General features: G+C 36.2%; 1 long non-coding RNA gene across 2 annotated transcripts; it reads left to right on the top strand.

Moving 5' to 3' along the window:
• Positions 1-11,264: 11,264 nt before the first annotated feature.
• LOC117665479 (uncharacterized) lies at positions 11,265-21,515 on the top strand. 2 transcript variants are annotated; one of them, XR_004591369.3, is made up of 6 exons: positions 11,265-11,327; positions 12,565-12,685; positions 15,826-15,960; positions 17,403-17,462; positions 19,735-19,830; positions 20,786-21,515. It is a non-coding gene; the product is annotated as an uncharacterized LOC117665479 (long non-coding RNA). The 2 variants fall into 2 exon arrangements; XR_009621299.2 differs by having other exon boundaries at positions 15,859-15,960.
• The last annotated feature ends 1,977 nt before the right edge of the window (positions 21,516-23,492 follow it).

Consider the following 23,492-nt stretch of genomic DNA (forward strand, 5'->3'; position numbering starts at 1 on the left):
CTTCTTTTCATTAAACTAGACATATCCAATTCCAGCAACCATTCTTTATATGTTTTAGCCTCCAATCCCCTAATCATATTTGTTGTTCTTCTCTGCACTCTTTCTAGAATCTCAACATCTTTTCTACATTGTGGTGACCAAAACTGGGTGCAGTATTCCAAGTGTGGTCTTACCAAGGCATTATAAAGTGGTCTTAACACTTCACTTGATTTTGATTCTATCCCTCTGTTAATGCAGTCTAGAACTGTGTTGGCTTTTTTGGTAGCCGCAGTGTACACTGGCTGATGAATGGAGATGAATGGGAATTCATCATTCATGAAGGGTGATGAATCAGAATTGCACCAGGAAATGAATGAGAATTGTAGCCCAATAAACCTATGGGGTCTCAAGTTGAAAAAAATTATATTTGTAGAAATCCATAACTGTATCTATCCATTCAGACCAGCAAATAGAAAAAGACTACTTTTTGTAATATGTTTGATCCTGATTATGCCATTAATAACGTGTCATGGTCCCTTTGTAAAATGAATAATCTGCCTTGTGTTCCGAGTTTCTGTTCTTTTACTATCTGGTGGTATAAAATAATGGGCCACAAGGCAACATTTGAACTGTTGAAATGAGATGAATATAGTACTGAATATAATTATTGCATCACATAGATGTTAGATGTTTTTTGGTACGTAGCACTTTGGATTGTATTTTTTAAATGACCCAGTGAATAGCATTGGGGTTTTGCTGTTCCCTGGAGTGATCTAATATGGGATAAGATGAGTGGATCAAATAGCTTTTAACTAAACAATATTCTGGCACTCTGTAACAAGACCTAAGGTAAAGATTCCTGGAGCATTCCCCTGCTGATTACCAAGGAAGAAGGCCTGTATTTTTAGATTACAGCCTAAATTGTCATACTTTTTTTCTATTTACTCAATAAGGCTGAAGGTTTTTTAAAAAAAGTTAATTCCACACTTTTTAATGTTTCTTTTTTAATAACATTTAATTTGTGTTTTTCAATAAAGAATAATACTATATCCTGAAAGCTGATAACATTGTTTAATGCTGTCATAAAATGTTCTGAACACATTTTTCTTGTGTTAATCTTGTTATTTTTATTGCTACATTCTTGTTTTAGATTTACCTGTTGCTAATATTTGTGAGTAATAACTCATGTAAAAAAATATTCCAGAAATGAAATCTGACAATGAAGGTTGAAGGATACATTTCACAAATTTTTAAAAAGGGGTATCTAATTTGAAAGCCTATGTATATAGTACTTCTGCACATATTTGTTCATCAGTATATCTTATTAAATTCAATATAATTTATTATGAAGAAATTAAGTATAGATTCACAACATGAGTTATCTGTAAATTCTAAAATGAAGAATGCAGAATAAAGAATATATCTCTACAAATTATGTTTGATTCAGGCTTTCCCATTCCACAGCATTGACCAAAATTTATTACCTACAATATTTTTGAAGAAGAAAATGATGTTCAATATTTTTATCAAGGAACTCTATAATAAAATATTTATTTAGTTTTTTTTTCTGGTTTTGTTATAGATATATACAATGTGTTGTGTGTGTGTGTGTGTGTATTTATTTATGTATGTATGTGTATATATACAGATATGTATAAAATCTATCAAATATAATTGATAGATTTTATTAGGACTATCAAAAATGCAATCTTCCTAATTAGTTTTCAGTTTAAATAAACAGTTTCACAGAATTTAAAAAAACCAATAAGTTAATATACTGTTTTAAACAATTATTGATTTATTATTGATTTAATTGTTAGAAACCAAATCCCAGACTTAGCAAGCCAATAATACATAATAAAATAAGTTTTTTTTAAAAAAAACCTTCTTAAGATTAAAAGATAAAACAGTTATCAATTTCTTGGAATGAATTTCTCATGGGTTGAAAATGGCCTGTTTCTGATGCCCATTGTTTTCCCCAAACTAAGTTGGTGACTGAGCAAGTAGTATCCCAAGATGAAATAGGACATTGGTAGGTTTACAAAGATGTTGATAGTGATGTCTATCAAAGTTGGGGTATTTTGCACCAGCTAATGGTTTTTTCAGAAGAAGCACTTGTATTATGCATTGTAATAATCACTAATGAAATATAAAAATTGCCTGTAGGATCCATCTGGTTTATTTATTGGATATTCTGTATTTCCACTCAGGCATGTACAAAAGCCAACCAAAGAATTCAACACAGAACCTGAATCAAATTATTGACCAGCATCAGCTGTTCATATCCTAATATTGCTACCATACATATTAAAGCAGTGAAGGCAGCATGCATTTTCTTTATTGGATGAATATAGTTCATAGTGGCATTTTGGGGGTGGGAGGGGAAAGTGGGGGAAAATGACAAAAGCACTGGCATGTTTTTCTGATGCAAGTGTTACCCTTTTTTGTATGCACGTCATGATATTAAACCTCTAATATCAATGAAGTGGAGCTTGCATCGCAACATTGCAATGTTGCTTTCTTCATTTTGACAAAAGCCTTCAAACAGATGAATGCCTCTGCTTCAATAGATTACCAGTACTCCAGAGATCATTTAGTTCCAGAATATAAATATGAATATGAAAAACCTTGAGAGTTGTATCCAGGCTTATGCATAGTATATACATATGTATATACAAAGCATTGTATGCTTTGAACATACAAATCTGGCTTGTAGTAGAACAGACTAAAAAGGCTTGTAATCAAGCATTCTGTTACCAGCCAGTTGTCTATGGGAACTGTGTAATGATATAAACCTACGATTATCCATCTAAGAGCAACTGAAGGTTTAATGCAACTTTGAAATTGAAGATGCCATTGATGCTTTATCTTCCACAAATAAAAACTCCCACTGAATTCAGTGACTCTACTTTAAGTACAGCTAAGTCTTGACCTTAAGGAAAATATGGGGGCCTTATAGAGATATATGAAATACTGCATAGCTTGAAAAATGTAGATAGAGAGGTCTTTTCTGTCTCAGTCATTCAGACAAGCATACAAAACTCATCAAACTATTCTCCTTTGAAGCAAGCAAGCAGAGTTATGTAAAGCCCAGAAAGAGAGTAAAAATAATAAGATAAATATATTAAAGGCATAAAATAAAGGGGGGGGAATATAACTAATTTAAATTACCCAAACACTATTCACTGTGACCTTTTACATCTTTTCTTGAAAACTGTCCTTACTTCCACCACTACATACTACTTTGCTTTTTGTTCATTAACTTCTTGAGTTTCTCATAGATGCGATTCAGTCATGACTTTCTTGTTCTTCTCCTTGTCAACCTATCCATTCTTCCTTCATACTTTCAATTTTGTGGTTTCAACCTCATTAATTCTATCCATATGACCAAGTCATCTCAATATACTTCTTTCACACTGATAATTCACCTTATTCCATTTCATTAATCCAGAATTCATTTATTTTTGACCCTGTTTCCTTTATTTCACTACGCACGTTGCATTTAACCTTGCTTCTATATTTTTTTTGATGTTTCCATGCAAGAAAATGAGCAGAAGCAAGTCTTGTACATAGCAAGTCTATGGCAAACGGAGTGTCAGCATTCCAGAAAAAAACCCAACTCCAAGTAAAAATTCTGAAGCAAGCATTTTTCAAAGTTCTATTTACTAGAATAGGTAAACTGGCACATCTGGGAAAACCCAAATCTGAGAGGTCCAGGTTTTCCCTCAGTAAATCAAAACCCCCAAACCATCCCTTCACTCCTCAGTCGATCACATGCTCCAATCACCATCCATCCCATCTCGAGACAGCACTCCGACCACTCCTTCTCCAGATGCAGGTTCAGCCTGACCTTGACTGACAGGAAGAATTCTATTATGTCTAAAGATAACCCCTCTACTAAATCCCCCCTCATACTTTCACCACACATGAGAAGATGGCAGCATGGAAGCTTCCGGCCTAATATGGCTTCCAAAGCTGACGGGATGTTAATTTATTCTCCTTAGCATCTGAGGATAGCAATGGGTGGAAGCTCATCAGAGGAAAGTCCTACCTGGAAACAAGGAGGAATTTCCATGCACTGAAACTATTAAGCAATGGAACCTCTTGCCTCCTGGAGCTGTGGTTGCTCCATTGCTAGAGGCTTTTCAAGAACAGATTGGATGATTTATTTGAGATTGGGCAGGGAGTTGCACTAGAAGACCTCCAAGTCCCTTCCAACTCTATGATTCTATGAATCAAGAATGTTCTTTTGAACATCAGACCACTGGTTTTCTATTAGCATTTGGATTCCATCCATCCACATTTTTTATTTAGCAAACATTCTTTCAAGATAAACAGTTACTTCCTTTATAATTTGCAATTTTTCATTCCATACAGCTACCTTGTTCCTTGATACATTAATTTTCAGATCTATACTCTACGCTGCTTCATGCACTTTATGCAACATTTGCCACAAACCATTAGGGTTTTTATCCAATAACCTGACATCATCTGGATACAAAAGTACACACACATTCATGTCCCCAGTCAGCACACCTCTGTCACCTCAACATCCCTAGCACATTTATTGAAAAATATTTTATACAAACAAATGGAATGTCACACATTCACGTCTTCTTCCTTGCACATTATTGAACCATTCACTCACTAAATGTTCCATTTATTCCTATGCATGGTTTCTCTACTGTATGTCTTATATCACTTTTCTCACATTCATCAACCACACTTCAATTTAATAGTCACAGAAAATGTCCTCTCACTGATGTCTATTTGCTTCATCATATACATTTTATCTATCATACATCACAGGCACACAATAAGCTACATTCATGCATTTCTCAAAGATTTACTGACCTTCATGAGTCCATCCTCTGATTGTTGTACTGCATTGTCCATCATTCTATCATGATATTTTTATGTTTAGATTTTATGGTAAGACACCAAAATCAAACATTTAAGGATTAAACATTGCTCAAATTATGGAATTCATTATAGGTAGTCCTCGACTTGTGACTACAATTGAGCCCAACATTTTTGTTGTTAAGTGAGACATTTGGTAAGTGAGATTTGCCCCATTTTATGATTTTTCTTGCCACAGTTGTTAAGTGAATCGCTGCAACTGATAAGTTAGTAACCTGGCTGTTAAGTGAATCTGGCTTCCCTATTGACTTTGCTTGGCAGAAGGTCGTAAAAGGTGATCACATGACCCAGCAAAGGTCATAAATATGAACCAGTTGCCAAGCATCTGAATTTTGATCACATGGTCAGGGGGATGCTGCAATGGTAGTAACTATGAAAAAATGGTCATAAGTCACTTTTTTAGTGCCATTGTAACTTTGAATGGTGACTAACTGAACTGTTGTAAGTCAAAGACTACCTCCATTACCAAATATTAAAAGAATAGAATAGAATAGAATAGAATAGAATAGAATAGAATAGAATAGAATAGAATAGAATAGAATAGAATAGAATAGAATAGAATAGAATTGAATTGAATTGAATTTTTTATTGGCCAAGTGTGATTGGACATACAAGCACCATTTCAATGGCTTTAAAAGAAAATGACAAATTTATACAGAATAGAGCCATCCATTGTAGTTATTGGAAAATAAGACAATGAATAAGTCTTCTGTTCTGTTTCAGAAAGAAATAGGCAAGGTAACAGAAATGGCACTGTGATGCAGGCCCAATCATTTTTTCTATGTGTGTATCAATGTACATACAAAAATGATATAATTTGTACAGCAATACTATTTCTACTGTCTTGATCATTGCAACACACAAACAACATTGAGCTGACTATTGGGAGGCCCAGGATATTTGAGTAGTTGAGACTTTAGCCTGATCCATCAAGTTGCTTCTTATTATTTGGGCTAGAACATGACAAAATAAGCAAACCTGAGTTTGAAAGATTCAGCCCCCAGAATTTTAAAGAATGTTCTTTTACAGGACTGCACTGCACTATGAAGCCAAAGTATATTTTCCCACCAACTAGTGGGTGGGAAAAATAAAAATGAAATAATTTATATTAGCATAAATAGCAACACATTCATGGTAACTTTTTAATATGTCAGCAAGCCTTCAGTTGATTAAAGGTGTATATCTCTTAATACACAGGGTTGTGCGATGTATATTGGTGGTGATGATGATATAAAAAATAAAGGAGGTGGTTTTAGATATTACAGATTATGTATATTGTATGTGAGAGCCAATTTAGTGTAACGATTGAGGTAACTGGCTAGACACTGGAGTCTGTGAGTTCTAGTTCTACCTTAGGCATGAAGCCAACTGGGTGACCTTGAGCCACTCACTCTCTCTTTAATCTTAGGAAGGAAGCAGTGCAAATCACTTCTGAAAATCCTAAAGTAGAAACTGCAAGGACTTGTCCAGGCAATGACCAGGAGTCAGCACTGACTTGAAGGGAGGGAAGAAGAGAGGGAGAGGGAGCAAGGGAGAGGGAGAGGGAGAGAGAGGGGAGGAAGGGAGAAGAAGGGAGAGGGAGAGGGAGGAGGAGAGGGAGGAGATGGTAAGTAATTCATCCTGAAGTTTGCTTTGTTCAATGAAGTCAAAGTGGAACAATATGTCTTGACAGACAGATCTACCTTGTGAACTGTAGCTACTGCATGTGAAGAAGCCACTGCCTTTTAAAGACTATTGTAGTCCTAAGGTGTACCACAATTGCTATATTAGAAAAATGTACCCCCCCCAAAAAAAAGTCAGAGAGCTGGAAAATAATATGCAAATCAACCTAAAGTAAACACTTGCAAAAAAGTGCACATTGAGCAGATCTACATACAAAATTATATTGCCACATCTTGACCAGCAAAACAAAAGTCACCAGCCAGCAATTTGTACAATTTCTGCTTTAGGATATTATTTATTTATTTACTTATAATTAAATTTATATACCGCCCTACTCCCGAAGGATTCAGGGTGGTGAACAGCCAAAAAAATAAAGTATACATAATACAAACATTAAAAACAATTTAAAATACATTAAATACTTAATGTAGAGATTTAAAACACCCCAATTATAAAACCAATTTAAAAGCAATTAAAAAGGGAGGTTAGGCCAGACCAGCCTGCTGGAATAGGAATGTTTTGAGGGCGCGGCTGAAAGTGCGCAGGTCTGGGATCCTCCATATCTCCGGGGGGAGCTCGTTCCAGATGGCAGGTGCCCCCACAGAGAAGGCTCTCCCCCTGGGGGCCACCAGTTGACATTGTTTGACCGACAGCACTCTGATAAGACCCTCTCTATGGGAGTGTACTGGTCGGTGAGAGGCTATTGGTGGCAGAAGGCGGTCTCGTAGGTACCCCGGTCCAAAGCCATGGAGCACTCTAAAGGTGGTAACCAGAACCTTGAAGCGCACCCAGAAGACCAACGGGAGCCAGTGCAGCTCGCGCAGGAGGAGAGTCACATGGGAGTGCCACATCGCTCCCGTAACCACCCGTGTGGCCGCATTCTGGACCAGTTGGAGCCTCCGGGTGCTCCTCAAGGAGAGCCCCATGTAGAGAGCATTACAGTAGTCCAGGCGGGAAGTGACGAGGGCATGGGTGACTGTGCGTAACGAAAAGACAGCTGTGAGTCCAGGAGGACACCCAAGTTGCGAGCCCTCTCCATGGGGGCCAACGACTCGCCCCCAATAGTCAGTGATGGCACCAACTGACCATATCGGGATGTCGGAAACCACAGCCACTCGGTCTTGGATGGGTTGAGCCTGAGTCTGTTTCTTCCCATCCAGATCCGTACAGCCTCCAGGCACCGGGACATCACTTCAAGGGCATCATTGGGGTGATCCGGGGTGGAGATGTACAGCTGAGTGTCATCAGCGTATTAATCCTTAAATGATACACAAGGTAGCTCAGTTATGCATGGCAGCATGTAAAATCAGACAAAGGATAATTAAGAGCCACTGGACCTGTCTGAGTAGAAATGGCTCAGAATCAGTATCATATGGTTAGGCTCTATGGGGATTTTTAATCAACCAGGTTATGAGTGTCCCAAAAGTGCTTTTTCAAAAGGCAACTGGACTTTCTTAGGTTTTTTTTTTTTCTTTGCTTGAAAATGTTTCATTTCACATTCAAAAAGCTTCTTGGATAAGAAGCAAAACATTCTGAAGGAAAAATAAAAACACAAGAATGTCCAGTTGCCTTTTGAAAAAGCATTTTTGGGGATATTTGTTGGTTATTCCCTAACTCCTAGTTGTGCTAATGTCTTGTTGTATACATGTCTTGTCAGTTATTATATTATACTCTTCACAGGTTTGACAGGGATCTATAAGTGAAGCTTATAACCTTCAAATAATTTCTCCATATTGTTATTTTTTTATTTCATCAACATTTATTTGAATTTTATGCTACCATTTTAAACTTTATACTATCCAGATTGTAATACATTTCCTCTTTTGCCACAGATATGTAACGTTGAGCAAGCATCTTAGCATTCTTTTTGATATTGCTTTGGATATTGGCATACCCTTTTCCTTTGCGTTGGTTAATGATTACAATAAAAAAAAAACATTTCAGAATTGAACATTGCATAATAGCAGGAAGATGCACAAAGCTTCACAAAGATGCATAGTAAACAGTTTAAAAAGTAATTACAAAAAAGAATATGAAGAAATGACTTCCTTTCTGTTTTAATCAGTGATTGAATTTGCAATCATTAATAAATATAATTGTTGTTATTTTTCTAATCAACTAAATCAAAAATCCCCTAGCTTTTAGAGGATTTGCTCCAAACAAGCGCAAACTTTATAGGTTGCAAGATTTTTTTTCCTTTAAAAGGATCTAAACTCTCTTAATCGAATATTTCTGGACTTATTTAGATCAAGTAAGCTGCTTTAACCCATAACCACAGATATGCAGTCATAGTGACTGCAACAGTTTTCCAAAATGTTCAGAACACTCCTATTTTTAGAAAAGGACCATTCCGGATGTGAATAGCTTTTGTTTTCCCACTAATAAGAGTGTATGCAGCATTGTGCTTGCATCACTTATTTGGTGTTTTCTGTAGCAGCATTTGAATTTGAGTTTCGGTCATTTTGACTGCAGAGCTTTGTTAACATATTTATATATATATATAATGCCGAGGTCAAGTTTTCCACCAAAAAGAGTGTGATTTGGTAATCCAAACTTCGAAGAAACTGTTCTAAAATGGTATGGAGAAACAGAGACTGAACTGAATGAAGTGGGATTGGATTGTGATGAAAATTTTGTAATGGACAATGAGGAACCTGCCACTGCCACCATTTCTGACATCAGCAATGCTGAAGCTCCCAATGAAATTGATGACAAGGTACAATCTATGTCGTGCAATAATTTATATAGCAAGGACAGTTTCAAATGGTCTTCTGCACCTTTTGAAAACAATAGATCCAGAACAGAATAGTCACAATATTGTTGTGCAATTATCTGGACTACGGCCAGCAGCTAGAAATCTCGGAAATTCACCTACTTCCCTAGAGATTTGGAAATCATTATTTTCTAAAGAAATTATTAGCACCATCATTCAGTGGACCAATGTAAAAATTATAGAAGAAAGATTGAAGTTCAAGGATGGAGAAACAAAAAGTGACCTGCATGATGTGGATTTGATAGAGATCAATACATTTTTTGGTTTGCTTTATACATCAGTTTTTAGATCCAACCATGAAAACATTGAATGTCTTTTTGCTACTGAACAAAAAGTAGCTCAGTAGTTCAGCTACTAAGCTCAGCTACTGAGTAGCTCAGCTATTGAGCTCAGCTACTGAGTAGCTCAGCTACTGAGCTACTTTTTTCTTTTTGCTACATTATGACCTCATGTCTGTAATAGCGTAGCCAAAATAGTACGTCTGTGGTTAAGGGTTAAGTGCTTTGTCTGGGTTACTTTTTTCTAGCTAATTTATAAGTGAACTACATAATATTCTCTAAAAATTAGTACTGCTTTAAGAGTAGTAATCCCAGTGATATAAAACTGATGACTTTTAGGTGCTCTTTTTTGTAGGATTACAAGGAGTGGTGCTTTTTATTTTTCCTGCAAATAATGGTGTTTGAAGTTAATATATGGCATAGACTAATGTCTCAATTGCTTCAATATAATAGCTCTTCCACTGTTGCTAAATTAATGAACTTCTTAGTTCAGGCATTCGTGGGTTCTTCTTTTTTCACTGAGAATAATCAAGAAAGAAATATATAAAGAAATTATTTATGCATAGATGAAATATTGGAAATTAGATATATACCTTCCCTGAAACAAACCAATTTGCATAAATATCATATATTCTGTTTTTTATGGGTGTTTGCTACTTTAGGCGTAGTTATTATAATTTAGATAGAAATTCCCTGAGTTTTTAAAAAGAAAGACTGATAACTGATCTAAAAAACCTGCATCAATGTACTGCTATATCATGGTTGACATGTAACAGAAGAAGTCCTGAAGATGTTAGAGTGACATATCAAATATCTGGTTCAGAGTTAAAACTTTCCCACACAAATCAATAAAAATGCTGTATATAAAAAACCAGTACACCAGAGGGAAAGAGTCTAGCTCAGCCATTATGTTCTACTACACTTTCCTTTATTGAGATTGATTAAAAGAAAAAACATTGGGGAAATTAAGTTTTTCCTTCCACATCTTTTGCCTGATTTTGCTAGATGTGCAGAACCACACTAAAAGAGTGAGTAAATGGATACCATCAAGGGACAAGATTTATCAGTGTGTACATAAAGCGAATCAGAAGCTACCCTGGCAAATCATTAACTGCCTAGCATTGCACATTACAGATAATTAGATCTAAAAAATCTTTTTCTATAGAAGCCTTTTTGATAAAGCAAAATTATCAGGATGATATGGGCTAGGAAGTTCAGTGTCAATTTTAATCTAATTTTCCTATCAAAAATAGTGTGAACTTTATCATCAAAAGTCTTGTTTATTATCCTTTCTTTCTCACTCCCTTCAATCTATCCATTCCTCCTCCTCCTCCTCCTCCTCCTCCTCCTCCTCCTCCTCCTCCTCCTCCTCCTCCTCCTCCTCCTCCTCCTCCTCCTCGTCTTTCTTTAGTTGTTATCTAAATGGTCTTGTCTGGAGTAACAATAACATAATAACATAAGAACTTTTCGTATTTCTTAATTTATATCTGGTGTGTCATATTGCCCTAACTTGCATTATACGGCCTAATAAGTAGATGCTGCATGTACTGCATAGTGATGAATTCATATCATTTTATTTTAAATTTTAATTAGTAGCTAATTTGAAAAATAATCATTGTTCATTTTTTCCAGTAAATGTTCCATAATGAATATCACTCTGGGCTCGTAGAGAATACCATTGCAAGTGAGGCGCCTATATAAAGGTTTCATGAAAGGTAGAGTGATGATGATACTGGTCATCATGATTAGCTATATTCTACCATTTTACAGCCATTATGTAAATTTTATCTTTCTTGCATTTTTTTTAAATTGTATGCTTCAGTTGTTTTTCAACATTTCATTCCATATTCTGAAAATCCATAACATCTAAAATCAATATTTTAAGAAAACACCCATTTCATCATTTCAAACACACAATGAAATTTGGTAAGATAAAACAACTGAGAATACTTGATCTTTAAGAGTAGGGATTCCTCATAAGTATCTTGACACAGAGATTGATCTCAAGGAGGATATAGGTGAATCTTATTTAGTAATTCTTAGATGGCAAATATTTTGAATTGAATCCAGAAATCACCATCATCCAGTGCTGCCAATATAGAACTGTGGAACTACAGCAGTGATTCTCAACTAGAAACCTGTCAGAGTTTGTTGCAGAAATCAAAACCAGAAAGCACACACAGATAACTGATTCAGCAGGATTCATTAACTTCCCTTTATATACAATATAATATATGAAGATAAATATACAATATCAATGGCTGATTATTCCAATGTGGTGGAGAGGAGAGATTGTAAGTACAAACACAGGCAGAGTACAGCAGAGATAAGTTTTAGTTTCGGTCAGCAGACTAGCTAGTTTTCAGTTTTTGCACAGATTTAGAGCTGAGCTACGCCCAGGCTCCAAAGCTGTTTCAGTTTCCAAACAGTTCCCATTGGCTGATCTGTTGTCATGCCTATTCATTGGCTGACCTTGTTACTATGCCCTATTCCAGTTCATGAATATTCTGACAAGACCATATGATATCTCAAGGAAGATATAGGTGAAAATCATGTAACAGAAAAGCCATGGCACGTGCCAAGGGAACCACAGAAAAGCAAAATGTCTTATAACAATAACACTGTCTGGTTGATTTCAGAAAGTACACCGGTTACAATCCTATGACAATTTCTGGCAATGAGACCTGAACAGGAGGAATAAAACAAGTTTGGAAAGCGTCCATGAACAAAAATAAGATTGAGAAACACTGAAATATAGCACAATGATTTATTTGTTCATTTATTAATTTTACTAGAAGATTTATATAGGCAACTAGCTTGTGTAATTATATCAGCCTTACCAATAGACCGGACAGGAAACATGACCAGATATGCCAATTTTATTTTATTGTAAAACTACATTAATAAAATGTTGCAAATCTAATATTACAATTCTCCTTCCATCTCCTTTAGAGTCTAAGAAACAGGTGAGGGTCCTTTTGAGGCTCTTCCTGTACCCACTATCCATCTGCAGGCTATGTTGTCTCTTATCTGACTGTTACCTAGACAGCATCTCTTCACAGCACCTCCCAAGGTATTTCCACCATACTATTAAAAATTGGATGACTATGGGCTGCTTATATCAAATAAAAACTAACTAAACAAACAAACAAAAAAGAATGATTACAGATAAAAAAATAAATCATAGATTATTTTTTTTTCTAAACCCAAAATATATAGTTCACATATCATACAACATTCAGACAAGGTTAAGCAGATACCCATTCTGCCACTCAGGAGGCATTTGACTCCCAGCCCAATCCCATGGAGAAAAGCAAATTTTCAGAAACTAATAGAGTCAGAGCATTGGTGTAGTTACAATAAGGGTATAAACAGCTAGATTCTGCACTAAGATAAGGAAGATAATTATCTGAGAATAATTATCTCAAGAATCATCTTGAGAGACAGCTGCAATAATCATTCTAGAAGTAAGAAATTCATGCATAAGTGCAGAATTTTCTAGATAGAGTTAAAAATGATGAACCATCCAAAGTTAAGGAAAAAGAAGGGATGAAAATGTAACAAACATCCTGGTTGCTGCAGCCATATATGCTTCCATGAGGACCCACCCTTAAACATAAACTTTAAACACAAACTTGTTCCTTTTCAGAGGAAATACAATCTCATTGAATAATGGTTCTGATTTATTATCCAGACCAGCAAATTTTTAAATTCAATCTCAAATGCATTACTTTTTAACTTCTTCCACTGCTAGCCTATTATTTCTTCCAAATTCAGAAATTTACTGAGAAGTTTAATAAGGTGTTATTTGTATTATTATTATTATTGGTTAATCTTTAGTGAGATTCACAGCCTTTGTGGCTGGTTAATAGCTCAGCAGCTCGAGTTCTAACCAAGGACCTAGGAATTGTTAAGGTATCGTCGGAGGATGTAAGCTGTTCCGAGTAAGGTGATTTTTTGTAGAGTCAAAATGTTCAAGTCTGGCAGATTTAGAATTTCTAAATAGCGGGGTAGCCCTTTGGGTATTGCTCCAAGGGCTCCAATTACAATGGGGACAACACACGATTTATTTTTCCACAGTCGCTCAACTTCAACTTGCAAGTCCTGGTACTTTGTGATTTTTTCTTGCTGCTTATCTTCAATCCGTGCATCATCAGGTATTGCAATGTCAATGAACCATACTTTTTTCTTTTCAACTATTGTTATGTCAGGTGTGTTGTGGACCAAGTGCCTGTCAGTCTGAATCCTAAAGTCCCACAAGATCTTGAGTTTCTCATTCTCTAAAACTTTCTCAACCTGATGTTCCCAGTGGTTTTTGCTGTACTCAAATCCAAACTTCTGGCACAATTTCCAGTGAATTATCTTAGCAACACGGTCATGGCGTTGTAGGTAGTCAGTTTGTGAAATTTTGCTACACCCACTGATCAGGTGGTCGACTGTCTCATCTTTCTCATTACAGAGGCGGCATTTGCTGTTGGTGGTAACATGTTGAATTTTTGCCTTCATGCAGTTTGTGGCTAGGGCTTGTTCTTGAGCTGCCAAAATAAAGCTTTATGTTTCTTTTTTCAGTACTCCTGATCTTAACCAGTTCCAAGTTAGTTTCTGGTCAGCTTTGCCTTCAATACTTTTCAAGTATTGGCCATGCAGAGCTTTATGTTTCCAATTTTCAGCTCGCTCTCAATTACTTCTTTCTTATATTCTGCTTTTGTTTTAGTTGTCTTTAAAAGGCCTCCTTTATTTACTTCCTTAATCATTGGTTCTTCACTTTTCTGGATGTAATCATTCAAGCTGCGTTTTTCTTCTTCCACAGTCTGCTTTACTTGTAGGAGTCCTCGACCACCCTCTGCTCTTGGTAAATATAATCGGTCAACATCACTTTTAGGGTGCAAGGCATGATTCATTGTCATAAGCTTCCTTGTTTTTCTGTCCAAATTGTCTAACTCCATCTCGGTCCAGTCAAATATTCCTGCAGAGTATCTAATCACAGGTATAGCCCAGGTATTTATGACTTTTATGATGTTTCCTCCACTCAGTTTGGACATTAATATTTTACGAATTCGCTGAATGTACTTGGCTGAAGTTAATTCCTTGACTTTATTATGCATTAAGTCAGAGGCTTCTAAAATCCCCAAGTACTTGTAGCCTTCTTCTGATTTTACTGCCTTTATTATTTCTTCATTCTCTAGTTCTATTCCATCCTCTTCTATGATCTTGCCTGCTTTGGTTGCTATTGCTGCACATTTGTCAATTCCAAACTGCATACCAATGTCTTGGCTGAATTCTTTTGTGTTTTCAATTAATAAATTCACTTCAGCTTTTGTTTTACCAAACAGCTTCAAATCATCCATGTACATCAAGTGCGAGATTTTCAGTCCTTTCTTTGCAAGTTCGTATCCACAGTTCATCTTCTTCAAAATTATTGTCAGTGGTAGCATTGAGAGTATAAAAAGTAGGGGTGAAAGGAAATCGCCCTGGAAAATGCCTCGTTTAATTTCAACTTCACCCAGTTCTTCTTCATTAGCCATAAGTTTCGTTTTCCAGAGGTTCATTGAAGATTCCATGAATTTTTGTATGTTGCTGCTGATGCATTATTATTATTATTATTATTATTATTATTATTATTATTATTATTATTATTATTATTCAAAATAATAGAAAATGAAGAATCTAAAATGCTCTGGGGCTTTTAGAATTCAAACAGACAAGCACCTATCATATAACACCCCATGCTTAGCAATTGTCAATAAGAAAGGCAAAAAAGTTTGAATAGTGGACATGGCAATACCAAGAAAAAGCCAAAAAGAAATGAAAGACCTGGAGAAGACGACAAAAAAATGAAGACTTGCAAATAGAACAAAAAGCAAATATAGTACCAATAACAAAAGATGCCTTGAGTGCAATCCCAAAACATCTGCAGACTCACTTGAAGACCTTTGACATGGACAAAATCACCATTAGTCAATTGCAAAAGATAGTTTTACAGGAACATCTTACATCCTGCAATGATAACTTCAACACCATCAAATATCAAAGTCTGCCTATCCTTGGGAAGAATTCAACACGTGGATAAAAATACCAAATCCAATTTGAACATCTTGCTGACTAGGCAACCAGCCCTAAAAAGATAATATTTTCCATATTTTGGGGACACCAGTGAAACCTTCCAGAGCAGTTATTACAGTATTCAATATATGAGAAAAAACTTTTTCACAGGCCAAACATCAAACTATTTTGTTTTCCTGCAAGGGAAGATTGGAACTTCTGTGGTACTTTGTCCTTTCAACTCTGCCTAACCAGACCATCAAATTAAAAACCTATACATTCAAGCTAAAACAAATGGGATCATAGGTACGTATTCTTATTTATCTTGAGTTTTCTTCATTTTAAGCAGCAGCTGAACAATATACCCCAAAGTTAGTGAAAGTTAGGTCATTATTTACAATACAACACAATATTGCATCTTCCAGCTGTGCTGTGAGGATTTAAAATTCTGCATCAGTACTCTGATTGAGGTTTTGGAGATAAAGGAACATAGATAAGAAGAAATAAAGTGGTAACAATTGTTGAATTTTTCCTCCCATTATGCTATGAGAATATATGTTTTGGCTCTAAATATAAAATATACACATTGTTTTCATTCGCTATTCCAATGACTGTGGAGAATTTCAAAGCCAAAATTTGATTTATTTTAACACATATCTATAGACATTACTAGCAAGTCTATGGATTCATAGGAAACTGCCTTATAATAAGTGATTTATCTAGATCAAGATGACTGACAGGGGCCTCTACATAGATCTTTCAGAAGTCTGGTTAGTCATTGATTTTAGCATTTTCTGTATAGGTTCAATCACAGCTTCACAGCTTTTTTTTTTTTTTTAAAGCACCCTTCCTGGAATCTTTGGTTGTCTTGGCTAGGGATTCAGGGAGATGGAATTATAACACAATCAGAAGATATCAGTTTATGATAATCTGCTTTAAGTAACTCTTAAAAAATTAAGCTTTAGTTTTTTCTGACTATAAATCATCCTACTCTGCACTGGATTACAAGACTTGTTTTCTGCACCTTTCATTTCAGTGTATTTAAGGATGGCTCCATCTACTTTCTTTCTGTTTCATATTAAAAGATGCAGAGTAGAAATAATTTACAGGGATTCATTATGAGTGATATCAAGGAGGAGGAGGAGGAGGAGGAGGAGGCAGAGGAGGATATTTTGAAAAAAAAACAAAGGCTGGTAAAGGTCATGATTACAGAATGTGATTGAAAGAGGTAATGTGATGAAAGATTGGGAAAATGAGAGTACTTCTCACACATTGGGGTTATTTTTAATATGAGTGGCAACTGCTTAATAGATTCATATCATAATTTTAGATATCTGCATGAGCACCTCCTTAACTGCATCTGATCTGGAAAAAATAGTGTGGGATTCAACCTGGTTAGTACTCTCATAGAAACTGTCAGGAATACAAGGGCTTTAGAAATTAGTGGGAAGTGAAATCAAATAAATGAATAAATAAATAACTCCTAAAGAAGGCAGTGGCAAATTACTGTTATACTATTGATAAGAAAATAACATGAACAGGTCCCTGAAATCATATGGAATTGTGCTCAGTGCAAATAAGATTTTAAATTACTTTATTCCTTTCCACACAGGTGAGTAAGTAGTATTGTGCCCCACCCCCCCAGATTGTATAATCTGATATAGTGTAATATGGAAAATATCATTTCTAAATGTGTTTTTCTTGGTTCATTTTTTCTATGACTTTTGGAACTGTTGAATATCTATAAGTCCCGAATTCTACATAACTTTCCAACTTTATTTAAAATTTTCCTTCCAATTGAAACAAAGGTAAGTTCTTCCTGTAACATTATATATGTAATATATTCCTTTATCCTTCTGTGCATGAAGCACAAAAAGTTCTAAAAAGAGGGAGTTATGGGGAGGGGGAGGCTTACATAATCAAACAATGATCAAAAGTTCTCCCATGAAACCTATGCTTTCTGTTTTATGTCGATAGAATAGTAGAATGCCTATGATAGCTGCATAAAAATGAGATGGCTTTTCAGAAGAGTGAAAACCATTTTTAGTAGAAATCAGTCTCTTACAGTCAGCTGGAAAATCAACTTTTTATTTTTAGTTATTTCTGTTTATTAGCTTGTTTACTGGTTGGCTTAGTTACACCCTTTGTATCATTTTGCCTTCCAACCATCACATCCCTGTAGCTTTATTGCACATTCCTAATAAGTTCCATACATCCTTCCTGCAAAATTACTTCTGCTAAATTAGACAGTTTAATCAAACATGATTCCCTGGAGATTTATGAAAGAAAGAAAAAAAAGAATGGCAAAATCATCCATATGATTATTTTTTTCCAATAATAGTCCATTTAGTTTAGAAACTTCCCATAAAAATGAGTAGGCAAAGAATGTGTCAAATAGCCTGACAGCGCTAATACTTAGTTAGGCATGCCTTAACTTGGAGGAGAGTGGAGTATATGAACATTTGTAAAAGAAGACAGCTGCATTGAACATGGACATAAAAACAAAAGGAAAGTTGATGAATCATGGAAAAGAAAAATAACTCAATATCCACAATAAAGCAATCCCTACTGAGACCATCCAAAGTGGCACCAAAGTTCAGTTTTCCAAAACCTCTCCCCCCAAAAAATCAGGCAACATGGATTACAAGGATGGATTCCTGTATTCACAGAAATACAAGTAATCCTTGAGTTACGAATGTAATGAACCCTGCCCGTTCCATTTGTGGGAGTGAATCTCTTATCTTGAATGAGATCACTCCCTGCTTTTCTCCACGCGTTTGATAATCAAATGCACGGTTCATTAAGTGCACACGAGGTATCTTGGGATAGAGAAGGCCATGGAGGGAGGGGGAGTCCAGTGATGGAATAGGCCATCTGCTTAAGACAACCCAAGGCCTCACCCAACCCACAGATACCTCGTTATCCCTCTCCTACGGTCCCCATAATTGCTTCCCTCCCCATCCTGCAACACTGGGTGACTTACCTTATTAAGATCTGTCTCCTCTCAAGCCTGTTTCTTTGCTTTCTTCCTCTTTTTTGTCAGGAAAGGGCTTGACAAGGCCTCTGGCGACAAAAAAAAAAAAAAAAAAAGGAGGCCTAGGGGCCCATGCATGTCCTTCTGGGCCTCCTTTCTCACTGGAGATCTGCTTGACGAGGCTTCTAGGGATGAAAAAGGCGGCCCGGAAGCCTGCACATGGCCTTCTGGGCATCCTTTCTCACTGGAGATTCTCTTGATGAGGCCTCTGGTACTGAAAAAGGATCTCCATCAAGTGGATCTCCAATGAGAAAAGAGACTCAGAAGGATGCAAACAGGCTTCCGGCCCTCCGTTCTCATTGCAAAGCACTTGGGATTGCATCCCTGTAAACTTCAGCAAAAAGCCTTTGCTGGTAGGAACAGAGCTTTGAAGGGAGATGTCTGCCCCTCTCAAGCTCTGCTGGTACCAACAAAGGCTTTTTTCAAAGGGCTACCAAAGCCTACAGGAAAGCAATCTCCCTGTAGGTTTTGGTAAGGAAATGGCAAACGGAGAGAAGGTCTGAAGGACCAAAGCCTTACCTTTGTTTGCAAATGTCCATGTCTCAATTAACAGAGAATAGAGGCTTAAAGTGTGAGATCATGGTGAGATCAGTAGCACGAAATCTAGCGCTATTAATCTCACATGATCTTGTGGTACGTTAGGCCTCTGTTCTCTGTGAATGCACCAAAAGCCTGAAGCAATGAAGCAGGCAAAGAAACCGAGACAGAGAGGAGATCTTTGCAAAATAATTTCAGGACTTTGTTTATGAACACTAGGGAGCAGTTATTGTGTAATTCGAACGTTTGCTAAGGGAACACTCATAATCTGGGGATTATCTCTAAAGGAAACACAAATGTCTGATTCTGATGTAGCTTCACCAATGGTCAAAGGAAGTTTTATGACTTAACAGCTCACGTGTTATCAGAACCCTGGGGAAGAATCTTCAGCTATCAAAGACTAATGCTTTCAGGATTTTAATTGTGGTGTCATGGCTGAAATATCTAATTTTGAGCTTTTCTAACTTCTTTTCCCTCCCCTACTTTGTATAACCCCCTTTTTTCCCCAGTGAAGCATTATAAAGAAGCTGAAAGCTTGCAGCAATTCAGCATTCGGATTTTCTGGGTAGACATGTCATCCATCATCTGGGAAAGTGGTAAACCTGGTAAATTTCTTCAGCTTTTTTGTTTGTTTTTATTTGCATACCTTATCACACTGGTATGTGATGGGAGACCTCCAGGAAACAAACTACTGTACTTCATTTTCCATTCATAAATTCCCCAAAGATCCCCCAAATACCATTTTAACCCAATGTATATATCTTTGGGTTGTAAAGGATAAAGTATGATCAATTATTGTTAAGTGGAGCCTTGGTGGCAAAGTGATTAGAATGCAGTATTGCAGGCAACCTCTGCCCACTACCAGGAGTTCAATCCTGACCAGCTCGAGGTTGACTCAGCCTTTCATCTTTCCAAGGTCAGTAAAATGAGGATCCCAGATTGTTGGGGAAAATATGCTGACATTTGTAAACCCCTTAGAGAGTGCTGTAAAGCACTGTGGAGCAGGATATAAGTCTAAGTGCTATTGCCATTATTCTGGGATACAGAGTATTCCAACTCCTAAACCATTGCCAGCCTTTTATCTCACAAGTTCCTTTGTGTGAGTGGAAAGGAGAGCTGGACTTCTAGGTCACAAACTTCACCTATCCTAAAATCCCAATACATTGTCCAAATTCAGCCATGGAAAGTCCCCCATCTCTTCTCTTTCTCAGTGTGCTGGAGAACTGCCTGGAGTCAAAGATCCAGGGATGATCCACTACATAACAACAAGGTTGCCTTAAAGTTAATGCTTGATATTTTTCGAATGAAAAGAGTTTCACTGCCCTCTTTCAACTGATTTTAAAATGATAATTGTGCAAATAATTAGCATATTTAAGGGACAACAGTAGGATGAGATTCTTTTCTTTTGAAACTAAAATAATGCGGCAAAGAAGCAGCTGAAAGCTAACAAAGGCCTGCACAGTGGGAGGTTTGTACCAGCAAACAGCAATTCACACCTGTTAATTACTGCAAACAGGCTTACAGACTGAATTTGTCATGACATTTATCTATTGTTTATAGGCAATCATGATCACCTAAGTTCTTCCCATAATGATCAGACCATCACCAGACTTCAAGCAAATTAGTTGTCTTGTACAAGTCAATAAATTCCGAATGACATTTATGAGGAAAAAAACAACTTCCGTGGAACATCTCCTGCTCAGTGAAAACAAGAGATTGAGTACTCAGTAGATGCATGAGAGACATGAAGAAAGCCAATTGGCCACACAGATAAACATTCAGCACAAGCAAACTAACAATATCACACAGCAGTTATTGCATGTGGGAGGGACAAGTAGGGAAGGAAATGTTCCTCTGCCACTGCTGTTGATGGTGTGCCAACATCTGAACATCATTATTTTATTTATGTATTTATCGCCGCCCCCCAAAGATGAGAAATATTTTGCTTTCAGGATAATGTAGTAGACTGTAAGATTTTCATGGGTATTTTTGTAAATAATCCATAGCAAAACACTCCTTATGACCAACAGAGAATTGATATCATGTTTGCTGTTGTCTTAGCCATAAATTCAAAATCTGAACCTGACTCACAGGATGTTTCTTAAGGGGTGGGGTAAGACTGGAAAAAAAAATCTCAACACAAATACACATACATCTATTACTGCCCTAACACATTACAATATATATTTTAAAAAGTTACACATTGTATATCATGCATTAATTGGTACTGGAAATGTAATGTTTAATAATCTGTACAAGGCCATCTGAATATTAAATTAAACGAATCTCAATCAAATTTTCATTGAAGTGTTTTATTTTCTCATGTAGTTTTTCCAGTTGCTGAAGTAGACTATATTTTCCAGGTTTTAAAGAAGATTATGATTTGGAATGTAAAAGGATTAAATGGTAAATAGCATGGAATTAATGAAAGAAAAATAGATGCAACTTGTTGAGTATCTGTGAAATGAAATGAAAGGGGAATGCTACAACAAAATGATTCTGAATGAAGATAGTTGGTCTTATGGAATGGAGTTGATGTAGAGTCATTTCATTTTGTTGTCAAAAGAAATCTTAGCACCTTTAAGGTGGTTGAATTCTTGAGTTCTCATCCCAAATAAGCCACTTCTCTAAAGATCTGCACAGTCAACAATTTTTTTCTGCTAGCATTATAAACCATTTAGTAGATGTGGACAAAACTGGGTTTCTTGGTACACTTGGTGGAGAAATAGACTGGCAGAATTGAAAGTATCACCTAGCAGGAGGATGAAATGAGGAAGTGTCCCCAGTCTTTCTTTTATTCAGTAATCCTAAACAGGAATGAAGTGATATATATCACTTCATTTGTGTGTGTGTGTGTGTGTGTGTGTGTGTGTGTGTGTGTGTGTATCATCACTTCACTTCTTATGTATATTTACAACAAGAACAAAAATGATTCCCCCCTCAAGTTTGCAAATGGACAGGAGAAATGTTTTTAATTATTCACAGCTACAAATATAAAACTGTACTAAACAAATTGGAACCCATTATTAATAAATAAAAAGCAAGCAGCCTTTTTAGTATCTACTTCTGTTACTAGGTTTTGCCACCTGCTTTTATTCTGCTCAGAGCAAATATGATACCATACTGTTTGATGCAGTCACATTGAAAAACTATCAATATATGTCTTATCCATGAAAGGAGCATACTGTATATCCAGCCTTAGTTTATTAGGGTACATATTATTACATCATATTGTGTTGAATTGTCTCAAGGCAGTTTACAAGAATTAAAACACGTATTTGATTCTATGGTCTCTGCTTAATGATTGTCTTTTGTTATTTGTTGGTATTATTTTTTTTTTAAATACTTTATTGAATTTTCCAATTTTTAAAAAGACAATGTACAATCACAATCTTGATCCGAGGTGCAATGTTTACACATTTCATAGATCAAACATTAAGTGAATTTCATCCATAGCTATACAATATACAGTTCTATACAATTCTCTACATTTCTATACAATTAAGTCCATTTCGGGTGTCTAACAAATCGTAGCCTATTTTCATATTTTTATCCTATTCTTTAACCAGTTATACCAAATTCCCCATACTTCATAGTACTTGAAGTTCTCTTCATTTTTTAGCTCGCTCGTCAATTTAGCCATCTCTGCGCACTTAGAATTTTATTTATTAATGCTTCTTCAGAGGGGGTAGAGTTGGATTTCCAGAGTTTCGCGAAGGCTAATCTAGCCGCAGTAATAATTTGAATTGCCAATTGGGTTTTATTGTTGTCGAGACCGTCTTCAATCATACCTAGGAGGAAGGATTCCGGGGCCAGTGCTATCTCTTGTCCCATTATTTCCGTGAGCCAGAGTCGGATCTTTAACCAAAACTTTTTGGTCTCAGGGCAAGTCCACCACAGATGGTAAAAGGTGCCGACCGTCTTTCCACATTTCCAACATAAAGCAGAGGAATTTGGAAATATTTTGGCCAGCCTGTCCGGGGCTAGGTACCATCTATGCAGCATTTTGTAGTGATATTCCCTGAATGTTACCGATTTCGTTATTTTGAGATTTCTGTTCCAAGCTATCTCCCAATCATTGAAATTTAGGCCATATCCTGTTGGTATTATTTATCTTTGTTTTAGTCTTTGGTTTATTGCAGACTCCTAAAAGTTGTATTACTTGAGTTGGATAGCCATATAAATATTTTACATATATAACAATAAACCAATTAAATAAAAATGTCATGAAGCATTGTCCTTTCAAATCCACTTCCACCACCACAAT

This window comes from Pantherophis guttatus, chromosome 1 (genome assembly GCF_059756535.1).
Source record: "Pantherophis guttatus breed Tessera chromosome 1, ASM5975653v1, whole genome shotgun sequence".
NCBI classification, from domain to species: domain Eukaryota; kingdom Metazoa; phylum Chordata; class Lepidosauria; order Squamata; family Colubridae; genus Pantherophis; species Pantherophis guttatus.